This window comes from Cervus elaphus, chromosome 30 (genome assembly GCF_910594005.1).
Source record: "Cervus elaphus chromosome 30, mCerEla1.1, whole genome shotgun sequence".
Lineage (NCBI taxonomy): Eukaryota > Metazoa > Chordata > Mammalia > Artiodactyla > Cervidae > Cervus > Cervus elaphus.
In genome coordinates, this window is record NC_057844.1 from 84,027,932 (window position 1) to 84,049,926 (window position 21,995).

At 49.3% G+C, this 21,995-nt stretch overlaps 1 protein-coding gene across 1 annotated transcript in view; it reads left to right on the plus strand.

Annotated features, from left to right (window-relative positions):
- The window catches only part of COL4A2 (collagen type IV alpha 2 chain), a 162,189-nt gene that overhangs the window by 54,834 nt on the left and 85,360 nt on the right, over positions 1–21,995 (plus strand). The gene's annotated exons all lie outside the window — the stretch shown is intronic.

The window sequence follows — 21,995 nt, forward strand, 5'->3', positions numbered from 1 at the left end:
GAAGTATAGTTGGTTCACAATGATTCAGATGTACAGCAAAGTGCTTCGGTTACGTGTGTGTATGTGTGTGTGTATTCTTTTTCAGATTCTTTTCCATTATCGGTTATTACAAGATATTGAGTATAGCCCCCTGTGCTATAGAGTCAGCCTGTGTTTATCTGTTTTATATATAGTGCTGTGTATAAGTTCCTTCCAAATTCCAAGCTTATCTTCCCCCACTTTCCCCTTTGGTAACCGTAAGCTTGTTTTCTGTGTCTGCGTGTCTGTTTCTGTTTTTCTAAATAAGTTCGTTTGTATCATAGTTTAGACTCCACATGTCAGTGATGTCATCATACTTGTCTATGATCCTCACTAGGTCCATCCATGGTGCTGCAAATGGAATTGTTTTGTTTGTGTAACATTCCATTGTATGTGTGCACCCCATCTTCCTTATCCTTTCCTCTGTCAGTGGACGTTTAGGTTGCTTCCATGACTTGGCTATTGTAAATATTGCTGCAGTGAACCCTGGGGTCCAAGTATTCTTTCAGACCATGCTTTTCTCTGGGTGTACGCCCAGGAGTGGGGTTGCTGGATCAGACGGTAACTCTCACTTTGGTATTTTTAAGGAAGCTCCAGACTGCTTTCCATGGTGGCTGTACCAGTTATGTTCCCACCAGAAGTGTGGCAGTTTCTGTCTTCTCCTGTTTTCTTTTCCTTCTCTCTGTACACACAGTGGAGGCCGGAGGTGGTCGAGCTGCAAGCGTCAGGGGGAATTTCTGTTAGAGAATTCCTGTTGAAGCAGAGTGAGTGTCTCCGTGGGATTCGAGGCTCCATAGCACAGGGAACAGGAGAGACAGCGGGTGGGCCCATGATTCAGCCAACAGAGACACCTTGGCCTGTGCGCATTACCTCACCGAAAAGGCTGTGAAGTGCTCAGATTTTTCCACCTGAGGGCAATACAAATCACTATTCAGTTACTTAGATTCCTAGCCCCTCAGCCCTTTGATTTTTCACCATAAACTCAGGTAAGATAGGTTATTTCAACTTGTGAATGGCATCCACCTTCACGAGGCACCTGTTTTCCGAGGCAATCGGGTGTTTCACAAATTGGTAATCCAAAGACAGATGAAGCCCCCAGTGTTGGGAATCATCGAGGTGGTTGGACGGCCCCGGAAGCTGCAGTGGGACTGGGAGAAGCCACGCTGTGACTGGTCCCAGGGCTGTACCACCTGCCTGAGCCAGGGGCCCGGCATCTCCCCACCCTGGGCAGTCGTCACCCCACGTTCGCCCTCCCTGGGCCAGCCAGCCAGAGCCTCGAGACTGAAGCCCCAGCTCCCGGAAGGGTGCAGCTGACAGCCCACTCCCTTCAGCAGAGACTGAGCCGGCACGAGTTGGCCGTTGCATTTTTTTCAAGGAGCTAAGAGTTTCCCACAGTCTGTGGGTCCTTGGACTTGGGTCAAAGTATGAGCAAATAATTCTTAACCTCACAAGATTCCTTAAGTTCAACAATATAAATCAATGTTAAAGAAAGCAGAGAGGAAGGGAATGAGAGTGGAAGCACTGTGAACAGAACGCTCTCGGAGGTGGGTGGCAGCGGATGGATGGGGTGCGGGAAACGCGGGCCCTCTCGGCGGCCCAGGTGGGTGGTGACCAAGACCCTGGCCTCGGGGAGCGGGAAGGGGGCCCCGAGCGGCCCTGAACCACGGTGATCATGGCCACGTCTTCTCCCAGGTGAGCTGTGGCCTCGCTAACAGGCGGTCTATCCTGTTGCGTGTTGCTGCTCAGCACCCTTAAACGTGTATAACTGGGAGATAGAAAAAAATGGATTTGTGTTCTGTGAAACAGCTCAATGTAAATTTGAAAACGGGTCGGTCCCTGTGGAGCCATGGGGAGGTGCTCAGCGCATAGATCTTCAAGCTGTATATACACACGGTGTGTGGTCCGCCACTGGGGGGGTTTCCCCCGCGCATGGCCGCCCGTCTCAGCCGCGCCGTGACCCTTGCTCGTGTGGAGCACGCACAGCATGCTGTCGTGGCCGGCCGCCTTCCACACCCGATGCAGCCGCTCCGGGCAGGCGCTGCTCAATGGTCTGCCCCACAGGCCTAACAGAAGACACCCCCGGTCCGCTGCGCACAGCCCAGAAAGGGCAAAGAATGATTCAGAAATAGAAGCCCGCCTGGCTTCTGGGCTTGTGTAACCTTCGTCTGCACATAGCTCTCACCTACTTTCGACATCACGGGCTTATTTTTAGTGCCTGTCTGGAAAGGCGGTGGTTCCGGCTAGCTGGACACCGTCGTGGCTGCAGCCAGCTCAGTTCCTTGACTCCTCTCTATAGGAAAGGCGGCCCTGCAGCAGATCTGAACGATGCCCGCCTGAGGCGTGCATCGCACACCAGTGGTGCGCTTCTAATGGGACGCTTTCTTTCATATCTGCCACGGTTAAGAACCTCGCCTCCTTTTAATAATGGAATTTTACATTCTTGCAACCCTCAAAATCTGCATTTTGTGTCATCTGCGCACAAGGCGCATGTCTGGAAGAAGGTGGTGCTTCCGTGAGCGGGGGCGGGGCCCCGGAGCAGCAGGGGTGACCCCAAGGCTGGGGCGTGCCTGGTGTCCTCAACGGGCACCGTGGGAGCCGGCGTGAGCCTCGCAGAGCGGGAGGTGAGATCCGTGGTGGGGGAAGCCCGAGGGAGCGGGGTGGCATCGTGGGCCGAGTAAGGCGAGACCCGTCCTGGAGACCTGCTTAGAGGAGCTGTTGACTTACAACTTGCTCAAGTCACCAAGCTCTTAGGGGAAGCAGGTGCGGCGCGTACTGTGGTGAGCCAGTCAATTGGGGGTGGTTTCTAGTCAACAACGGTGCCAGGAGGGGCTTCCCTGTTGGCGCAGTGTTAAAGAATCCGCCTGCCAATGCAGGAGACACGGGTTCGATCCCGGCTCCAGGAGGATCCCCTTGCCCTGGGACAGTTAAGCCCATGCCCCCCAACTACTGAGCCTCTGCTCTAGAGCCTGGGGGCCACAACTCCTGAAGCCCGAGTAGCCTAGAGCCCGTGCTCTGCAACCAGAGAAGCCACCACAATGAGATGCCCATGCACCGCAACCAGAGAAAGCCTTCGAACAGCAGTGAAGACCCAGGGCAGCCAAAAATAATTAACTTTTAAAAAAGAGACGCCGGGGAACATGGCCCCGCACACAGGCGGTCGGTGACGCACAGCCAGAGTCGGCTGCCACATGAAGTTATTCATTCAGTGAATATCGTTTGCACATCTGTCGCCCCATCTCGGCACCAAGGATGCAAATAGAGCAGTTCATACCCCTGAGCCTTGCCTGACACTCCAGCCTTGTGCTCTCGGAAAGAATTTCCTGCCGAGAGGGACGCGTCCTCTACCTGCCCCGTCTACCATGGCTGTTTGAGCCCTTGAAATGTGGTTCGTGAGATGGACAAACTGAGTTTTAGATTTTTATCCCATGTTGGTTAATCAACATTCAGACCGAATAGCCCCCTATGGCCACTGGGTACTATCAAGATGACAACTGTGAGTGTCAAGGTGGAGAGTGGAGGAAATACACGGTAAACTGGTGGTGAAGAGGTAAGAATACAAAAAAAAAAAAAAGAGGTAAGAATACTCTGGATATTAAATCTGAAATGTAAAATCAGGGTTTCGTGAAAGTCAGACCAAGACTTGTAAACTGCTAAGCTTACATCTTTACAAAAAGAAGGATTTTGTCGAAGAGCAGAGACCCCAGTGTCGGCACGTTGGCGAAGGTGTGCAGAGTGTGCCGTCAGTCAGTGACAAGTAGTTTCCTGATCGGTTTCTCCCTCATCTTCCTCCCAACCCCAGGCCTCTTAGGGGGTTTGCTTTGCCAGCTCGAGCTCCGATCAAGACCCTCCCCTTGGGAAAGCTCCTTGTTCGCTTGTCTGGTTCAGGACACCTCGGTGGTCAAGCCCCCACAGCTTCCAGCCATAACATCACTCTTGCCGTCTTTCCAGCGAGATTGTTGTTCAGTCGCTCAGTCACGTCTGCCTCTTTGCAACCCCATGGACTGCAGCACGCCAGGCCTCCCTGTCCATCACCAACCCCGAGAGCTCGCTCAAACTCACGTCCATCGAGTTGGTGATGCCATCCAACCATCTGTCCTCTGTCATCCCCTCTCCTTTTTGCCTTCAGTCGTTCCTAGCGTCAGGGTCTTTTCCAGCAAAGTTAAGTAAGCATTTTCTTAAAGTAGGACTTTCGACCCTGTGCTGTAGAAACAATTTAATTGTGCAGCTGGAGAAGAGACAAGCAATTGCAGGACCCCTGGCTTCCTCCCCCGCGCCCCGCCCCAATGTGGTAAATATTTAATTTCAAAGGGCCATTCTAACATGAGTCACAGTTTGTTAGATAAACGTCCAGTTTGGAGCCTATCTGAAAGGAAGACTGCATTATTAAAATCTTAAAGACAAAATTGTAATACTTCCTTACTACATGGACTCAGAGAACATCATTTTACACAGACTTGGGTGATTGAAAGTCAGCACTTACAGAAAAATTTTATTTCCATGATCATCGAAACCGTCATGTCCCTGATGAAGCATGACAAAGTTTACCCTGGATTCCTATGTTGCATACCAGTAGAATGCATCATTTAATAGGAATCAAGAAAACCCTTGGTGAAAATTAGTCATGATGGTTGTCTAGCATTGATCAACTGCAACAGCAATTGTCCAGGACACAGCTGCTTACGGTGACAGCAGAGCAGATATTAATATCTGATTAAAACAGCAGAGTCAGCAGAGGACATATTTACGGTAGCACCGTTACCTGTGATGAACAATGACGCGCTGGCCCATGGGCCGCTCACTATCTGAGTGCAGAGAGAGAATCTAAATGTTTTCATGTTTTATTTACCCAGTTCTCCCTTTTCTGGAGAAACCACACACACACACACACATACACACACACACATCCCGCTCTGGCAGCCTCGACCAAATTCCTTCATAATGAAAAAGTCATACTACACCCTGGTCTCTAGGTGTTGCTAAAGAAAGATGCTTACCTAGCGCCTCAAACATTCATATCTTGCGTGAAGTGTCTAGCTCTCTAGAAATACCAGGGGAAGATCACTCTTTCTGAATTTCCATCCAAACGAAAGAAGCATAGCGCATTCATTCTCAGAACTCAGGCAGAAGAGAGAATGAACTTGAGAGAGAAAATGACATTTTTTAACCTTGGCGGGTCCCTGTTCTCTGAACCCTTTGACCATAAACTGAGGTTCGATGTTTTTATGGAAAGCTGGGACATTGGGGAAAGTATGGTTTATGCAGAAGGACAGAAGTGAAGCCTGCAGGCCAGCCGGCTGGTCATGCGCGTGGGGAAGGGGCACGTGGATTCAGGGCGGTGGCCTCAGCGAGCAAAACCTCGGGGAGGCCGGAGGCCCACACCCCCACCACCACCGGGGATGGTGAGAAAGGGATTAACTGGGTTCCGGTCCCAAGGTGACGCTTCTGGGGACCTGGGCTTCCTTTCATGGCTCCCAGGGAAACGTGTCTGTGGGTTCAGAGGCCAGGTATGCCGTTTTGAGTTTTGGTTGAAAGCCCCACACAGACCCCAAGAGACCTGATAAGCTGGGGGAAGAGAAGGAACGCTGTCCTCTGCTTCTGAGCCAACCTCAAGCTCCGCCTTCGGACGCCCTGGTCTCCTACCCTGATGGAATGTTTTGACAAGTAGAGCACCGAAGCGTCTCGCTTTTCTCTTAGATCAGGAATGCCAGTCTTCAAAGACCTTTGTTTTCTTTCATTCACCTCCAGTCCGTCCTTAGTAAACATTTGCAGGCTTTCTAAAACAACCCCGAGCGAAATTCTTGCCAGCCGTGACATGCTTTCTAAATGCCGCCTGGAAATGGAAACGCTTCCTCCGACCTTGTCCTCCATCATGCGGCAGGAAGAGACAGCCTGAAGCCCTCGAGTCTGCACGTGCAAAAAGCGCCCACGTCCAGCTCCTCGGGGCGGTTGGGACCAGAGGCTGAGCGCGCCGCGTCCAAGCCCTCTTACACCTGTGACAGAAAGCTATGGCTTGTCTGGCCAATGTTTGAAATCACTCTTCTTATTTTCCCCCAGCGGTTGTAAATAATAACCAGAGAAAAATGGTAGAAATGACCAACCCAGCTGGCACAGGCATACGTTTTCTCACTCTGGGGCGGGGCGACGGTCATCTTTTCTCTGCCTGGTTTTCTCCTTGAATCAGAGAGACTACCTGTATCCCTAAGAGCCGGTGGCAAAGACGCTGCATACATCCCTGGTGTGAATGTATACTTAATATTTAAACAGGTCGATATACATTTATTTTTAAACACCTTAGGCATGGCAGGATTTTCTTAAGAAACTGTCCAACCTGGGAGCCTGAAGGGTCTGCGATTCTGAGCCCTCTGATGTCCCACCCGAACGAGCCCATTGTGGTGTAGACAGCCAAGTCGTTCAAGTCGTCAGATGTCTGACTCATATGGGAAGTACAGGGCAGGCCTTCAAAGGGGCGCATTTCCCCCCTGATTAGAAAGATCAAAATACTCCTGTCTCCTTCCTCTCTGTGTCCAGCCTCGAAGTTTAAATTCTAGAAGAACTGAAGCAGAAATAGACCTTCCAGGAACCCAATATGAGCCCTTTATGGATGGCATTGAAATCCCGCCATAGGAACAAACGTTTTTATATTCAAAGCACGGTTAGATAATTCCTAAAGATTTGGAACCAAAAACAAACAAACAAAAAAGCAAACCAAAATGAAATGGAATAATCAATTCTGGGTAAATAACATCTTCGGCCTAGTAAGTTCTCAGCTGCGTTGTCACCATTGATGTTTTTTTATTAAAATGTTTTCTTTGTAAGGCCTGTAACTGTTCTTTGGACTTAAAGTCTGTTCTAAATTAAAAAAAAAAAAAACAGAGGACAATGAATTTTATGGTGAAGGTGGTGTCTCCATAATAAAAATTAAAGTGCTAGCATATAGTCGTTAGCGCGCATGTTTTTTTGAGATAATCCACTCCAGTTAGTGACAGTGGCCTTCTTTAAGCCTTGTGAAGATACATCTCTAAAGAACCCTGATGTCAAGGTCAGCTGCATGCCTTGCGCCCGTATTCAGCATCCGCCAACAAGACTAGTGTCTCTGAGATTCAGTGAAAGACCCTGGCTTTGAGGACTGATGAGTTTGCAGTGATTTGGAACAGAATGAACAGAATCCCGTGACTAACTGCGAAGCAGTTTTCTTTTGTTTGTGTGGCTTTTAACTTTCTACTCTTTTCGGCCAGCTTAGAGAAGGGGCCGGTGTTACACCTCGGCAGGTGCGGAGGGGGAGATTCACAAATCCTGAACAGGTTTTACTGTGAGAGCCCCCAGCGCGAAGCCACGCCCTTACAACCTGGAGGGAAGAGTGGAGGCGGGGTGGGTCGAGGCTGGATGATTGAAGCAGAAAGCTGAAACTGGGAAGGTGGTTTCCTCACTCGGAAGCCTCGGGGGAAATTCCTCATCACTTAACACCTGATACTTTACAAATATTTGCATTTCTCATCATAGAATGATAGAAGTGTTGGGGTAGTACATTGACAAATCTCCCCCCGCCCCCCCCCCCCAACTTCTTACCCCAGAAGGACTGAGGAATACATCTGAGACTTCGGAATATTCATTCTAAGAGTACCCCAGAGAAGAAAAGAGGGCAGGCTTTCCTGGTTCTTTAATGAACACACAACTCAGAATAGATTCATACATATCCAGAGTAAAATTCACTACAAAAATTACTCAATTAATGAAAAATATGATACTGGGGCTTCCCAGGTGGCTCAGTGGTAAAGAATCTACCTGTCAGTGCAGGAGACGAGGGCTCGATCCCTGGCTCGGGACGGTCCCCTGGAGAAGGAAGTGGCAGCCCACTGCAGTATTCTTGCCTGGAGAATCCCACGGACAGAGGAGCCTGGTGGGCTACAGTCCACGGGGTTGCAAAGAGTCAAACACGACTGAGCACACACACGTCATACATTACTGCAGAGAAAAGAATCTGACTTCCTAAAAGCTGAACTGAGAAAGTTCAACTTGTCTTCAAAATCGCAATTTCCCTTTGAGATTCTCGCTTAACATCGAATCCCACTTAAAATTTCCAGACAATGAGATTGATTCCACAGCTTCACTTAAAAGAAACTCAGTGTAAGACACGCCAGGGATAAGAAGTGGAGGGAGCACAGCTGAGCCCCGAGAAGATGTCCTCCAGTCCATTTGTCAGCCCCATGTCTTTCTTAGAAAGAATTTCTCCTCCGGCAGGTGTTTCTCTTGCCTTTGAAGAATATATCTTGAAATCAAGAGATGCCTGGGGATGACATCAGCCTGTTTTCCTCAAGTGTTGTATAGAAAAGAACTAGAGAACATCCCGAAGACACAGAATTCACCTCTACAAGTTGTAGAATAAAGTCATATGCGTGCAGTAGTACTGTATTTGAATAGTCACTTTTTTAAAAGTCCCAGTCAACTAGAGACAACCAGGACTAAATAACAGCATTAGGATGTTTCATTTTAAATCCAGGAAAGCTGGACGCGTTTGGTTACAAGACAGTTACATCAATAGCTTTAGGTGAGCTTCGATCATTGTTACTTTACCAAATGCAGTTCGTGTTCCCAATGAACAGTGAGGCTAAACAAACCAAAAAGTCACAGTTTGGAGCAGAGAAGCAAGGAGAACGGGTGACTCGTGCCCAGAAAACCCCAAGTCCCCGAAGGGCCTCCGCAGAGCATTTTTAAGGCTAGGTGACGGAGTGGGATCATGGGGCGAGTGAGCAGCGCGTGTCCCAGCCTCTGGTGGGGGGTGAGGTGGCAGGGTGGTGTCACGGGGGTTAGCGTAATCTGTCCTTAGGCACCAGTGGGTCTGGGGGCTCATGGTCGTCGAGTAGTTAGTTTCTTCCGTCTGGTGGGGGTTTTAGCATCTGTAACACAACTCGGGAAATGTGCATCAGATGCTAGTACCTGGGTACTGTTACCAATGTGTTATCTTCAGAGAGGGGCTGCAGGGGAGGCTGGGGTGGTGAGGGGTCCCAGGAAGGCCCCACAGGACCCTGCTGGCCTGGTCACAGTTAGACCCCAGATGCAATACCATGGATAAGAGCGCATCCCAGCGCTCCTCACAGACGGTGCAGGGGAGCGGCGTGGCCGTCACGGCACCCGGAAGGTGGCCCCCGCCACAGCATGCGCCGTGACACTGTCGCCGTCGGAGAGGCTTGGCTTTGTCACATGCCCGCTTCCTGAACAGGAGCCCCGCCTTCCCACGCCACCCCACAAGCACACGCAACCTCAGACGCCCCGGCACTGCCTCTAGCATCCAACCTCGCAGCTCCTGGAACCCCAGTGCACTGTCTCTTCCCTTGTCCTTCGGCTGGCCCCCACCCCAGCTCCCTGTCCTCTGAATCCACGGATCTCAGCAGAACTCAGGAAAGAGCATGCTCTCCGAACCTTTTTCATATTGAAGTGTCTTCTGCTGCGTTACCTGCACCCGACCTCCTGACCCCAGATTCGAATCCCCTTCTTCCGAGTTCCTTGCTTCCCTCCCGGGGTCGTGGCCTCCGGGTTTGAACCTGGCTTTCTAGCAGCCGCGTGACCACCCTTCCTGGTCTGGGTGCTGTGGGTCTGGGAGCTCTGTCGTGCAGTCGCATCACATTATTGCGTTGGCTCACGAGCAGTGTTATTTCTACCCAAAACTCTGTTTTTTTCTTTCAGGAAGTTTTTTGTTGTGTTGTTGCTTGTTTTTTGTCTTGTGATTATTGGTCTTCCATTTGTGCAATTGATTTTTTAACCTCAACTCAGAATTTAATTCTTGTGACATCTTGAAAGGCAGCTAGTTTCTGATCTGAAGTGAGGGTCCTCTTTTTTCAACTTGTTTAATACTGATCTAATTCAAACACAGACATTCCGTGAAACGGCTATTAGCCAAAAACGAGATGTCTAAATGTTAATTGCCGCTGGTATTTTTAGGACTTTATTTTGAGGATAGCATTGATGAAGAAGGATTTGTAGCCATCTGCAGACCCTCAAGTAGAATAATCAGACCGAGGAAGTAAACAAAAAGAACTTTGTGGATGAAAGTGAACTCCTTAATTCCAGAAGATTTAAAAAGACTTCTTTAGTAGAAGAAAATAAAATTTAACAAAGAGAGTGCCCTTCAAAAATGTCAGTTATCTTGGAAGGAAAGATGAGTCATGGAAATGGCCTGTTCATGGGAAAGATGAATAGATGAGTCCTTTGAAAAGGCGTTTCTGAAGGATGAGGGACCCTGGCCTGTCATTCTGCATCCTTTCCTGACAGTCGCCGAAGTGGTGAGAGGTCCTAGAGTAAAATAATTCTTCTTAGAATTAACACACATGTTACAGGAAATAACCTCAGATTTCTAAAATGTGTCCATCATATATGTGTGCGTACGCATGCGTATGTGTATTTACGTATTTTAATGTTATATATTCTCTATTCAGACAGTAAAAAATCTTCCTGCAATGCAGGAGACCTGGATTTGATCTCTGGATCAAGAAGGTCACCTGGAGAAGGCAATGGCAATGGACTCCAGTATTCTTGCCTGGAGAATCCCATGGACAGAGGAGCCTGGCGGGCTACAGTCCCTGGGGTCTCAAAGAGTTGGACACGACTGAGCGCTAGCACTTTTACCTTCAGTCTATGTTTATTAAATATTACGTCTTTTCTGTGTATGTTTCCAGGAGACTAGCGTTTACTATCACTGAAAGCCCGTCTTCACATGTTCAACATGGGATTTCAGTTATTTATAGCACCTAATCTTATCTTAGGACTTAAAATAAAGCCCTGGGTGTATTTTTAATGTGCTGAAACTTCATTAGAATGCGTTAATAACTTTCTACATTTGTCACATTTTTATATCAAAAACCTAGTCCAGATATTCCTTAGCACTTTGAACAAGAATAAATAAATATTTGCAAAAGCATCAAGCGTCCTAGACACGCTTCTCCTTTGAGCATTGATATTTCCTGTTCTTGGGGAAGTTTCCTCGGGCGGTGTCCCTGCCCTGCGAGATAAGGCTAGGATTGAACTCTTCTGCCTGGGTTCTCTGACGCGGGCAGTTCCAGGAATTCACTGTCATTCCCGTTTCCACCTTGCACTGCCCCACTGCTCTCTATATTCTGTTGGCTTTGCGTCAACAGGGCTTCCTGGAATAAACCAGCAGGGAGCTGGCTCACCCGTGGGAGAGGAGCCTGCGGGCTCAGCCCTGATGACAGTGCCGCCGGGAGGAGCTGGGGAAGCCCCTCAGCTTCTGCTTTCTGCTGTCGCTGGTCAGTCCCTCAGTCGCCTCCGGCTCTCTGCGACCCCTTGGGCTGCAGCACGCCAGGCTTCCCTGCCCTTCACTGTCTCCCGGAGCTTGCTCAAACTCTCGTCCATTGAGTCGGTGATGCCATCCAACCATCTCAGCCTCTGTCGCCCCCTTCTCCTCCTGCTTTTGCTTTTTTGAAAATAAGAATACTATACTCCCCCACTCCTGATTTTTCAAGTGTCCTTATATATTGCACAGAAACTTAAAGCATAAAAGGAACATGTTCCATTAGATATTTCAAGACGGTATTGACAATAATGCCATTGATTTCAGACCCTCGGGGTCTGATGGACCACCCTGGAGGTGGATCTCTGTAAGGCCCTTTCATGGGGATGGGGTCAGAGACCAAGAGAAAAACCTTCCCCAAACCTTTCAATAAACTTTTTTGTTTAAAAGAAAGAAAGAAAGAAAGTTTCTGTCTCTGAAAACCACATTGACTTTTTTTTTCTTTGTGTGATTTGTGAGCTATTTCAGCATCTCCTAAGTCTTTGACAAATCAGGAATGTAGAAGTGAGAAGTATCATTCACACAGTTTCACTTTTCTGGAGTTTGTCTCATGTTATTCTTTAGTCAAAGTCATCAATGTTTTGCTACTGTTTCAAAAGTAGCAAATGTCTCAAAAGAGACATTTTACTGTTATTAAATAGTATCTATGTGTATATTCCAATTATTTTTATGTGTTATTTCTGAAAGACAAGTAACCTTTTTTGCCTATAAATATGTTTTCTCCTACTGCCAAGAGAGAGAGAACCTGAAAAGACAGAAAATTCCCCATTAACTATAGATATCGCTACTCCTCTATTTTTCTACAGTGCTTTAAATCTCATTTTGTGGTCACTATGGTGAAGCCTGAATTATTTTAAAAGCTTCATATGAAATAATCATTAGTATCTTGTTCCATTTTAAAAATAGCAGGTGTTTCCTTTTGGAAGCTTCTGTTGTTTGTCTTCTGTTTATGTGTCTAAATTTCCCATTGTCTGGAGCATGCACAATGCCTGTTATGGAAAGTCATTGTTCTGGTTCAGCGGATTTTATTTTCAGAATTTGGTGTGGAACCTGCTGTATGCTCGCCACGGGGAAACGAGCTGCTCCGTTCAATAGCCGTGTGGGTCAGTGACTCAACTGTGCATTTCTGGACGCACGGTAGTTCTCGGAGCGGGGATGTCCGCTACCTGTTTTTGCAGTTAGTAAAGAATCGTCGAGATTTCATTGTCAGTTCTTCCGACCAGCGCTGTTACTCAGCGGGGTGTCTCTTCCGCTCTGGGGCTGCAGAAGAGCCACGCGGATCTAGATTCCCAGACTCCAGGATCTCCCTCACCCACGCCGCCCGAGCAGTGCCCACCGGGCGGCTAAGGCATCTCGAGGGTGGGACGACGTTCTCCCAGTGACCGCCCTCCTCACCTGCACAACACTGGTATTTAATTGTCCTTCTAGTAGCTAGTACACCTCGAGAACTTGTTTTATCTTGCCTTCAGGGAGTGTCCATTGCAAAAAGGGTTTGGTGGTGAGATATTTGACTTCTTTGAAAAATAGAAATCAAATATCTCACTGAACAGTCTTCCCAGTGGGACTGGCTGATAAAAAGACTCCAGTTGTCAGCGGAGCTGAAATCTTCTTCCTAAGACAGTGGTGGCTTATCCTGTTCAGTCTTAGCGCTTGACATGACTTGGGGGAGGAACAGAAGACAGCATCCAGTTGGGTCTCTCTCAGTTGAAAGGACGCCTGTCCTCACCAGTGGGTGAGATGTTTGTGCCTTTGGCTGCCTGAACCCCAGTCCTTCGAAGGGTCCAGGGAGCACCTTCTGTCTGTGTTAGAACGAGAGAAAGTGGGAGTAAATGCGCGGTTCCTGTCCACACTGATGCTGGCAGAGCTGAGCTTCTGGATCCCGTGTGTCAGAGCGTGAGCGCCATCTCCGTGGCCAAGGCTTCTGATGGCTGAGACTGTCGAACTGCTACTTGATGCCTCCTTGCATGCGTGTCAGTCACTGCCTGATTCACACGTTTGGCACGTGGGTTGCAATCATCATACAACACAAGTTAAGGAAATAACCGATGGGGGGAAGTCGTTCCCCACCCCCTCAAAAAACGTATAGATAGATAGATCAATATAGATACAGAACAAATTCAAAGAATTTTTTTAACCTTTTCTTTTGTATTGGAGTATACCCTACTAGGGCTTCCCAGATGTCTATAATGGTAAAGAATCCCGCCTGCCAATGCAGGAGACTTAAGACACACGGGTTCAATCCCTGGGTCAGGAAGATGCCCTGGAGTACGGCATGGCATGTATTCCCTGATGCTGGGAAAGACTGAAGGGAGGAGGAGAAGGGGACGACAGAGGATGAGATGGCTGGATGGCATCACTGACCCAATGGGCATGGGTTTGGGTAAACTCCGGGAGTTGGTGATGGACAGGGAGGCCTGGCGTGCTGCGGTTCATGGGGTCGCAAAGAGTCGGACACGACTGAGCGACTGAACTGAACTGAGCAGAGGGCATGGCAACCCAGTCCAGGACTCTTGCATGGAGACGCTCCATGGACAGAGGAGCCTGGCAGGCTACAGTCCATAGGGTCGCATAGAGTCAGCACGACTGAGGCGACTTAGCAGTGCACGCATGCATAGCCGATTAACAATGTTATAGTTTCAGGTGGACAGCAAAGGGACCCACTCTTACATACACATGGGTCCCCTCTCCCCCAAACTCCCCTCCCATCCGATCGCCACATGACACTGAGCAGAGTTCCCCGTGCTAGCACAGTAGGTCCGTGTCGGCTATCCACTTTAAATGCAGCAGTGTCTGTGTCCACCCCGCACTCCCTGCCTCTCCCTGCCACCCACACTTTCCCTTGGCAGCCGTAAGTTTGTTCTGTAAGTCTGTGAGTCTCTGTTTTGTGAGTAAATTTAATTGTAGTATTCCTTTTTAGATTCCACCTATAAGGGATTTCCTATGATATTTCCCCTTCTCAGAGAATTTCTGATCCAGGAAGGACATATTCTCACTTGTAAATCACGTTTTGCAAACAAGAAAACCGAGACCCATCCTGGTCTGGGGAATGCGTCCACAGCCTCACGTACAGAAGAGGCTCCCTGTTTCCAGGTCCCCACATTCCCAGGAGATGCCCCAGGAGCAAACGAGTCTATAGAATTGCAACAAGCCTTTTAAAATGGACTCAAAGAGCTAAAAGAAAGTAATAAGAACTGAAGCGACTTGATTCCAAGAAACAAAAGTAATCAGTGAATTATTTACCAAGGAAATAACCGAAGGGCATGCCACTGTCAGAATTCAGATTAAAACTGGCCCCAGTGGGGTCTTCCTGTGTGGGCCCTTCCCTACAGACAGCGCGTGAATGATGTGGAGGAGGTAGAAGCACTGTGAAAGGCCAGGAAGAACATGTCCAACCTGATCTAGACCCTCCTTAGGCAAGAAACCCGGTCCCTCCGTGCGTCCCCTCGGTCACAGCGTGATGGTAAGACAGCCTGTCTCCCAGGATCGCGGGGGACAGCCCTGTGTGGACATCAGCCGACAAAATCACGAGTGAAAGCGCTCCGGGGGAGACAGCACATCCAGATCTCGCAAGGACGCTCCTCCTCTGTTCTCCAGAGTCTGATGGGAGACTCAGTCTCATCAGCATTCAAGCCCCTTTATAGTGGTTCTTGGCGTACCTCACCCATGGGCACCTGTTCAGAGGGTACCGTGCAGACTTCAGGTTCTGCAGCTCCAGTAGGACCTCTCCCCGGGGCCAGGTCTGCCCCCCGGGGACATGGGGTAATGTCCAGAGACATTTTGGGTTGTCACAGCTAATTCTTATTATTTAGGTCTTCCCCCCAACGCCCCACAATAGCATGTATTAGTCCTGTTTCTGATTTTTTGGAGGAGATCTTTGTAAAGGGAATTCTTCCCATGCCTTTGCTAATCCACAGAGGTTAGAGGCCTTTTCCTATACAGTTTTAGTAGGTTTATTAAATATTAAACTTTTAATATTTTAAGTACATTCTTATTTGTACACATGCTAACTCATTGAATTCTCGCATTACCTTGGAAGATAGTGACCCACACACACACATGCACACAGGCATATGGTTAATATTTAAATGTAGGAATTTTTGCTGTTATATTCAGAGAAGAAAAGAGAGTCCATGAGACTTGCTGAAGTGCCTGGAGCCTCAGAGCCACACGTTTTATCTCAAATCCAGTGCTTCGAAACATCCCCTTTTCCTTGACAACCTTACCCCAGAAGAAGGAAGCCAACCCCAGTCTTACTCATATAAACATCTGAATAACCAGGGATTCTTTAAAAAAGCTGAGTCCTCAATAAATTAAAATACTGTCATTTCTGTGGGGAAATAGCAACTGGTGAGGCAATCCATCAAGCGCCGTGAGCATCATCCCTCTGCCAAGTGAGTCCCACCCCAGCCCCGACAGGACTCTGCCTCAAGGACAGCTCAGCAAGGGAGTCTCGGGTCAGCAGCTGCTTCTCACTCCACGTGAGGTTTGCAGCCCGGGGTCCTCCTGTCTGTCCGAAGTCCGGTGCCTGGACCCAGCCTGGGGTGGACTCTGCCTCTCGCGTCGTCCGCTGTGGTGTGGGCGAGCGTGTACCTCTCAGAGCTGCTTGTGAAGCAGAGAGAGGAAGCTCCTTGAGGACGTGCGAGGGCTGAAGGAGATGAGGTGTGTGAAACAAGCGGCCCAGAGCCGGGCAGGCCACCATCATCAGCTTGTCCTTTGTGTGTTTGCACACGGGCGCCCGGCATAACACTTTAGCTGCACTGTGGTCACCCCAGGAGCCCGATCCCACTCCTTAATTGTTAGCTTTTTCAGAGGGACAAATCTGGGCTAGAACTACAGTATTTGCTACTGCTGGATTTTCCACGGCCTCCTGATACAATGGCTGCCTCATCTGTGTCTTGCTGTTGGATAACTATGCTGCTAAGCTCGGGGATGTAGAAGCCACTTGGCTGGTCTAAAAGGACCTGCACACATCAGATCATGTGTGGAGGGAGAGGACCCCCTCTCCACCCATTCCCAAACCTTCCGTGTCGTCCAAATGACTTCAAACAAAGCAGCTATGCGGCCGTGGTGTGTTTGAGGACCGCTGTTGTGCAAAACAGCTGCGTGGTGCCAGAGCATCCTTGTTGATGAGCCAAATGGAATCAATTCTTTCCACAGCACATTTTAAATAACTTGAGGGGGAAAAAAACGAGACTTGGAGTTTTCATAGAACAATGCGCACCCGTTTTCCGCCCACTTCCCCAGAGAGAAATGTATGAATCATCCCGCCACAGCGAGCCGAGTATGAAAACAGGTGCTGCTTCAGAGCGAAGCATGAATCCTCTTTTCCCTTAGATACCGCACAAATAAAGCAGCGTTTATGTACGGTAACTCTGTGCATATACCCCATCTACAGTGACCTACACATTGAATGTGATGTTCTGCAAAGCACATAAGACTGAAGAATCTGCCAGACATCACTGTAACAAGTTAATACTGTAACATGATGTGTTAACAATGTAACAATCCAAATAGCACTTAAAAAAATAAATGGTTTCCTCAAATTGATACAATAATAAGAGAAGGAATATTAATAGAAGAAATCACAACAATAAATCATGCCCTGCAGCCCATCTTAATGGGTGAACAATTTATTATATTTCCCAAGCAATTTTTTTCCCAAGGAGGTCAAACATAATTGCCCATTTCCCTATTTAAAATGTACAGTTTGAATAACAGAAAAATGACTGGTAGATAATTTTCTTAAAGATTCATGGCTAGTTCAGTGGTAACAGATTTCTGTTTATATTAACCTCAAAGAACAGGGTTCAGACTGGAGTTGGAGTGGCTGTTTTATTGTGAGTTATGGATATCATTGTTAAAATATGTACTCCAGATAAACCAAAGATTTTACCAAATTTTGGCCATACGATTCTGGCAGAGGATCAGCTCAAGTAGGTCTTGCAAACATCACTCTCAGTGCGTCACATTTTTTAAAAAAGACCCTTGTTTATCTTCTTAAACATTTTCTTCAAACTTGGGGGAATAATGGTTTGCTCTCAGCGTCCATCCTAGGATGCTGGCCTTTCCCACCATGGAAGACGGTGTCAGAACAAGATCCAGAAAAAAACAAAAAGGAAGCTCGCTGTTTTCTTGTTGCTTGATGTTATTGGACATACATACTATTTGCAGTACTCAGGGGTAAGACAGGGAGGGAGTGGGGAAGGACTGAGCCCCGGAAGCTAATACTGTCCCACGCTTACCCTAGGAGAGGGCATGGATTCAGAGTCACCTCACCCTTCAATAACGGGGGCCCAAGAGCTAGGAGCTGGGCTGGTCAGTCACTGGCATTAAACAGAGGTCGAGTTGTGCTTCTTCTAAGCCGAGTGCAGAGAGCATTTGCATGTTACCACCCAGTGGTTGCAGTCTTGTGTTAACTTTGCAGAACTAAACCGATTCCTCGTAATTATGCACACACACACACACACACAATCAGGGTACACTGAAGCATTTGGGAAAAGTCAGTTATATTTTCATTTGACAAATGCTCACATGCTACAGTGTAATTATGGTTTTTGAGGACTGAATTTGTAGGTTTATATCAAGTCAAAAATAGACTTTTTCTCCTTTTGGCTTTTTAGATTGTACGAAGTTTTAATAGATATCATCAACCAGAAGTCCTTGGGGGAAAACAATTGGGTATTATTTTTTTCAATTTACATCACATGCAAACCAGCACATGTGGAATATTAGTCAGCTATAAAAAAAAAAAGTGCAGTGATGCTATTTGCTGCAACATAGATGGACCTGCAGATTATCTTACTAAGTGGAGTAAATCACAAATATCATGTGATATCACTTACATACAGAATCTTAAAAAAAGACACAAATGAACTTATTCCCGAAACAGAGGCTCAGAGACACAGAAAGCATACTTACAGTTACCAAAAAGGAAAGGGGGGGGGAGAGAGAAACGAGGAAGCTAGGATTGACATATGCACACTCTGTATGACATGGGTAACCAGCAAGGTCCTCCTGGATAGCGCAGGGACCTCCATTATGCAGTAACCTATAAGGGAAAGAATCTGAAGCAGGACACACATAAAGCGCAGCTTCGTCGGCTCATCTGTCGCTGGGCGGCCACGTCGCGGCCATGCCTCGGCTACTGCCGACGGTGCTGCAGTGAACACCGGGGTGCGTGTGTCTGTTCAGCTTTTGGTTTTCCCCAGATACATGCCCAGGAGCGGGACTGCAGGGTCACGTACCATAAACAGTCATTAGCCTCAGAAATTAGCCTCCTTAATGGTCAAGAATTGAAGCGCTCTGAGTCTTGAGATCCGTAGATCAAGCTCATCCATCAGGAGAAACTGCAATGCCTTGGCAGTTCCTCGATACCTGGATGGCTCCGGAAACGTGTGGGAAAAGAGTGCCCTTTGAGGGAAGCCGGTGATGGGCCAGACCTGCCAGCTGTCCATCGGCAGCCCCGTTCTGGGCTCGGGGTGGCCCTGAGCCTGCCTGTCGGCGCCTCTGATCTGGAGAGGAGCTTGGGGCCAACTGCAGCCCAGATGGGGGTCCTGCACCTGTCTCTCTGTGGAGACGACTTCCGGGGTTTCAGTTCAGTGCTTCCGAAACTCCTCAGTCCAGAGACAGTAAAGAGAGATCAAAGTCTCAGAGGCCACTGATGGGGCCAAATAAGTACCCTTGTGGTGGTGATGTCATGAAGCCCCTTTTAGGGCATGGTTCTTCGCGTCCTCCTCCCTGCCCCGCCTTTGAAAGCGGAGCGCACCCCGGTCTCTGCAGCCCCTGAACCTGCTCCCTGCTGCCCCAGACTGGGGTCAGGACTGGCTGCCGTTCATTAAACAGCAATGCTTTAGAGCGCTGACGGTGCGTTTCCCCTCCTGCTGGCTCCTACCTGCAATTAAAACTTGTGTGCCTTGGATGTTTTGAAAGCTTCCGCGTGGAAGGCATGACCAAAAATAGACTTTCGGGGTTATCCCTAAATGATTCTTCTGTTAGGAAAACCTGCCAGTAGGAGCTTCACAGGAGATCACCAAACATGGTCACGGGGAGAAGGCAGGGCCCGTCCCGTCTAAGCTTGATTTGAACAGAAATCCTCGGATGTACCCCAGTAGCCAAACTCACAGGCGAGGGAAGCCTGATATGCAACGTGAAAGCTCAGAGCCGGGCTCAGCCACAGGTGGGAGCCCAGACCCTCCTGTGACCAGCCCACAGCCCGGCTGAGCCTGGGCGTGGAGACGGGGGCGGAGCTCTTGAACTTTCTTGGCGTCCTGAGTGCCGGGCGGGGCGCTGCTCCAGACACTACTTGAAAAGGGAAGGTTCTGGGGCTCCTGGCAGCCGGGCCTCTCCTCCGCCGAAATCCAGGGTTTATTTTTACTCGTTGAATGAGAATGAGAAGGAGCCCTGTACTGCGTCCTGCTCCGCACCGAGGCCACTTTTTTAGACCTCAGAGCAAGATGAGTGTTGTCGGAAGGAATGTGTTTGTGGAGGAGGCAGTCGTTACCCATTGGGGAGCTGCGTTTTGACTTTACACATGACATGAAGCTCCTGCGGGGTGAATGAGCGAAATGCCTCTCCGGTAAAGGAGGGTTTGATTGGTTCGTTTATTGCAGTTTTCCCGGTGAGCCCCACGGAGCCTGCTCTGACTTCAGAGCGTGTGTGATAAACCGAGTCCTCGATCGCGCTGCTCCCATCAAAGGCCTGGGCTCCACGGGCTTCCGGGCGGGCGGGTCCGCGAGGCCTCCTGGAGCCCCGGGTCCGGCGGGCTCTCAGCCTCCCCTTCGCAGGGACTCCCCTCCCGCTCCTGGTGGGAGAGGTTACGGCCCGTAACCCCGCCCCTGCCGCCCCGCCCAGATCTCTCACCTCGCCCCATCTTTGAGACGCGGACTCCCAGGTCCACTCCCCCGGGTCTGCCTTCCCCAGCCCGGTCACAGCATCCCGGGAGACCAGCGTCTTCCCGAAACCTGGTCCAGGCCGTGCCTGACGGGCGAGGCCGCCGGCCGGCCGGGGGAGCCCGAGGGAGACGGGCTTCAGACAAAGAGCGGAGCTGACTGCACTCTGCCCTCAAGGTTTGGGTGAGAGAGGATCGCTTCTGCTTTCCGAGCACCAGTGTGTGCTCTGGGGGATGTGTCACAGCCTTAAAGCACCAGCGTCTCCAGCGTGTGTCCCAGCACGTCCTTGTGCACATGCTCACACGCATCCCGATTTGCACCTACACCGCCGGGAGTGACTCCACCCTTCCTGACTTACTTGGGATCTCAGAGCGGTAGACGGTGACCGTCACACCCGCGTCCCGGCCACCGACCTGGGCATCATCCCCCTGAAAATGGGCCCGCGCCGCAGGTCTGTCCAAGGTCGACGATAGAAACAGCCTGGGCTCCAGACCCTTCTCTGCCACACAGACATCTCCCAGGGCGAGGCGGGGGGATCTCTGAGGTTTCAGCTCCCAGAGTGAAGCCGCCCCAAGCCCGTGTCTCTGCCCTGGGTCCTCCGCCGTGTCTCAAACCTTCCTGCCTGCTGAGGGAGGGTGGAGGGGTAACGAGGTGCTGCTGTCCCCCAGACATTTCTAACGCAAAACCTTCTCAATACCTCCCTTCTTATTTGACTCAGGCCCTTCTCAAAAAAAAAAAAATCCGCATTCAATAAGCACATATTAGTCAACCGTACTGTGTACCTGGTCAAACCAACTCAGTGTTATGAAATGCCTACTTAACGTGGCCTGGGGTGATTTTGGGGAAAAAAAAATGGGAACCCTGTTACAATCCCATTCATTCACTCACAAAGTGCGTATTGAGTGTGTGCTAGGAGTCAGGTGGGTGTTCGATGCGAGTTGCCGACGCTCCTAAGACCCCCCTCCCCACGGAGACCCGCCCCGTCCCCACCAGAGACCCGCGGTCCGCTCGAGCTTGGTGCGAACCCCAGGAAGACACCTGTGGAGTCTCCACAGGTTCCTCAAGGTCACTGATGACCTGCACCAAAGTCTTTGCCTGTAGAGTCAGACGGGACCCGGCACCTTCTAACCGGATCCCCCAGGTGAGACCATAAAGAAGATGTGTTACAGGCAACCTCACATCATGGGTATCAAGACAGACTCACACCCACAAGCTGACACCCTGGTAAATCACGCTGCAGAACCTTTGCATCTGTAGAACCATGTTTTAAGTTCGTGTTTAAACTCAGCAGCATCCACTCCATAGGGTGGTTGGGAGCCATTCTTTAGGGATAGGAGAGCCCGCTCTCATGCCCTTTGACTCTGCTGATGTTAATTCCGAACGACACATTCTCAGGATGCTTTTGCAGAGGAATCCTATATGGCCGGGCCGTGCCGGGCGAGGCCTGAGAACCCGCAGCGTGGCCCGCAGTGAACCTTGACTCCGTAAATCCCCCACGTTCAAGGACTGGTTGAAGATCCCCGTTCCCATGTGATCCTGAACAGTTGGGATTGTTACCGAGTTGGAATTAAACTCTCGTTCTGTTATGCTGAAATCTGTCTTCCAAACAGATGTGGCTTCCCATGTATCTAGTGGGAGCCACTTCGTTGCTATCTGACTGTATCTTATCAAACTGTTTATGCAGTTAGTTATTTGGGTCACAAGTGAATTATGAATTTGCTAGTTTCTAAGAAACTGTGGGGTCAGGACTTCTCTTTATGGTACTTCCTCATTCATACCAAAAAAAA